Source organism: Bidens hawaiensis, unplaced genomic scaffold, assembly GCF_021521415.1.
Source record: "Bidens hawaiensis isolate Kalapana, Puna unplaced genomic scaffold, B.hawaiensis_p1.1 tig00017496_1, whole genome shotgun sequence".
In the NCBI taxonomy this organism is placed as follows: domain Eukaryota; kingdom Viridiplantae; phylum Streptophyta; class Magnoliopsida; order Asterales; family Asteraceae; genus Bidens; species Bidens hawaiensis.
This window is the reverse complement of record NW_027492651.1, coordinates 204,337-207,975: the sequence shown is the minus strand read 5'-3', so window position 1 is coordinate 207,975 and position 3,639 is coordinate 204,337. Positions and strand designations below refer to the sequence as shown.

Sequence of the window (3,639 nt, the reverse complement as noted above, 5' to 3'; positions counted from 1 at the left end):
TTTTAGGATCTCATATATGAGAATTAACTCAACAACTTTGTCGAGAATGGCGTGTTATCTGAGCATGAGCACGATGTTGCTTTCTCTCGTGAAGGTCCAACTAAAGAATACGTACAACATAAATAAGCCAAAAGGTAAAAAAAACTATAATTTATATAAATTATCTTTTCACCACATAATATTAATTGTTATGGGATTTACAGGCTTTGGATAATGGAACATGCTTTCTATGGGAGCATAATTATGCATGTGTGGTGATGCCAAAGGCATGGCCAAAGATGTACACTGTATCCTTCACAGTTCACACCATTGTGCTATAACAGGTACCACATATTTGTCTGTATTTTATTTTGAATGTGATGACAATTATTAGGAATTGGCTAATTTTGAAGGATTAGCTTTCAATGTCCGAAGTTTTGGTTTCAGTTATGGCTGCTATTATTAGGAATTAGAACTATGATTGTGGGGTCCTGTTTGCTTTATGTCAACAAACTCCACAAAATAGAAAACAAAGAATGTGAAAATTTGAAGTCCCAAGACAAATTGATATGAGTATTTTGAAAAAAAAAAGCATTATAGGTGCATAAGAAATGAATTAAGAGTAATGAAAAGTAGTTTTCGTTTGTTGTGTTTTTTAGGTTTATGGGCCAAACTGGCTGAGTTGGGTGGTCGGCCGCTTGAATGTTTGAACCAATCCTTTTATTTCTTTAAAACCATTAATTGGCATTAAAGATTTTAAAACATAAATAAAAATGATTATTAAATATTAATACATATACATAATTGAATATTTCACAAATGTGAAAAAAGGGGTCGAGACTATCTGGTTAGCAGTTGCACAGTCGGGTCAAGGATCTAAACCATGGTCGGACCAGTAAACCGTCAAAACCATACCACATAATTCTCAAACTGGCCGACTTGCTTCAAATTTAGCGGTTCAATTGGTTGCAGCTGCTTACGAACACCCCTAATTATAAGAGTTTTGGATTTTGTCTCGGTTAGCTTTTGCAACCATTTAACAGTTTGGTTTCTAACACTAAAGATGGTATCACTTGGATTTTGTCTTAGTTATCTTTTTAATATTTTTGTGCATGATTAAATGGCAGGGTGAGCAGCTTGGGTAACAGGTAATATGATTTAGTAGCAGACTTGATGAGAGCTTTGATTTTAGAAAGATTGTTAAAAAACGAATTGATGAGGTAACCGATGAATGCATATTATTTATTTATTTTTGTCACAACATATAATTTGCGTTCTCATAATCTTTTTAGATTTGTTTTAGAGAGGGTGGCACATAATATACGCCTCAAGTTACTTGATGTCTCTTTTAATAAAATATGGAAGAAGGTAAATGTCAAATCTTTAACACGTGTGTGTGTGTGTTTCGGTTGCAGGCGGAAGGGGCTGGTGATCTGTCTTCTATTGCTGCATTATAAAACATGTTCGATGGCCTCATAACATAAATTGTAATAAAATCCTCAATAATGCACCATGCTATGTAACATGTGGTATGTATATATGTAAAACTAAATCCATTTTAAGATGGCATGTTTATAATTATGCTGGATTGGAGTTTATTACAATTCTCTTGGTTGCATGTTGTGATCGCTTTTATGGATCTTATGTAGCACCCTGTCAAAAAACATGCACACAAATGTTACATTTTAAGGTTTTATCCATGAATTACTCCAGCCAAGAAGCTCATCTATATACAAAGAAATTTTTTCAGAATTTTAAATTATAAATGCAAAACTTCGTTGTACACATATTATACATATGTCATATTTTTTCATATATATTATGTATTACTTTTATTTGTATTTTTATTATTTGCATCAACCGGTGCATTACACGGGTTCTAAATCTAGTATATCTAATAAAATATTAACATCACGAAGACCAAGACGGCTTACAAGTTACAATCCGCAGTTTTAGAAGAAAAGAAAATTCAAAAAAAATACGCGGAAGGGTTGCCTACAATATAATAATTTTCCTTTGGAAAAAAGCATAATATTGTGATGATTATTATTTACCTTTATTATTTTAAATTTGAAAACAACGAATATAAATATAAAAAGAAAATAAACATGGAGTCCACCTCCCATATTAATCAACCCTCGTATCAGTAATCTTCACGCAATTCAACCCCCTCTCTCCTGCTACAACCTATACATACTTATTTTATACACCCATCATATATACTTTGTATTCATAAAATCTTAGTTTTATTTCATTTTCTTATTCTTTTAGCTAGATACATATTTGAAACAAAACATGGAGTGTATTGAAGCCAGAGCATTGAAATCAAGCTTTTTACCGGAAATTATTGGCATGAAGTCATCTCAGCAAGCTTATTTTGATGACTTTTGGCGCGGATTTAACAACGTTGTGAATGTTTCCTCGGATGACTTGTTGGACCTTTCTGATAAAGAATTTAGTAATCCTGATTTGCTTGATGAAGCCTCCGAGGAAGAGTTTGCCTCGGTTTCATCGGATAGCAATTCGATGAATTCTAGCAAGGTTTCGAGCGCCGGCGACCTTGTGTCTCTCGCTGGCGACCAGCTTCCTGTGCCGGTAAGTCGGTTAAAACAACAATCATACCCAGTAAAAATCTCATCAATAGCAAAGCTATTAGCAGGGTCTGAAGAGGGTTAAATATAATTAATTAATTACTGTTTGTTGCATGTAAATTTGTAATTTTAATCTTTTGGTTTAGTTATTTGATTTATTTCATAATTAGGGTTTATTGCATGCATATTAATATGAATTTTAATTTTCATAAATTAAAAAGTATTTTATTGTTGTTTTAATTTTATATTGATTTTAATTTCAGATTGATGATGTGGAAAACCTTGAATGGTTATCACAAATTGTGGATGATTCCGTGTCGGAGATTCCGATATTATATCCGCCGGTGAAACTAGAGGAACGAGTTAACCTGGAGCGAGTTGACCGGGTCGCTATGAGCCGGTTTGAACCGGTGGTTAACGTTTCTGGCCCGAGTTTCACGGTTTTGGGATTACCGTATCCAGTTCCAAGGAGATGTAGAAGCGAAGTGTCGAGAAAACCGGGTCGGTGTGGTCAAGTGGATCGCCGGTCGCGCACACTTACTGAGTCGTCTTCGAGTTCGTCGTCGAGTCATGACTCGTCCATAACTTCTCCTATGCTATTTAGAAACCCGGTTTATTTCACGGAGCTTTTTGAAAAGCCGCCGGCTGCTAAGAAGCAAAGAAAGAGTCCGGCCTACCAGAATGGACCAAGTTCAAGTGACTCGGCGAGTCAACGTTCAAGTTCAAAAGACACCTCAATGGCGAACCGGTCCTTTAGGTCCCAAAACATTATGTAACGCGTGCGGGGTCCGGTTTAAATCGGGCCGGCTTTATCCAGAGTATAGACAGGCTTGCAGCCCTACTTTTTCTGTTGATGTTCATTCGAACAGTCACCGAAAAGTGTTGGAGATGAGAAAGAGAAAGGAAGTAGAAGTTGACATGGGTTTGAACCTGACAATTCAAAGTGGTTCGGGTTCTAATCAATTGATTGAACCGGTTTTGGTAGCCTAGAAGCGGTTCATTTACAATTTTGGTGGGTTGGTTTGAAGACTTTAGTTAGGTTGGTAAAGGTAGGTTAATGATGTATTAT

General features: G+C 35.6%; 1 pseudogene across 1 annotated transcript; it reads left to right on the top strand.

The window, feature by feature from the left end:
- The first annotated feature begins 2,272 nt into the window (after positions 1 to 2,272).
- Positions 2,273 to 3,639, top strand: LOC143554085 (GATA transcription factor 7-like; annotated as a pseudogene). The gene is made up of 2 exons (XR_013138934.1): positions 2,273 to 2,574; positions 2,834 to 3,639. The product of XR_013138934.1 is annotated as a GATA transcription factor 7-like (transcript).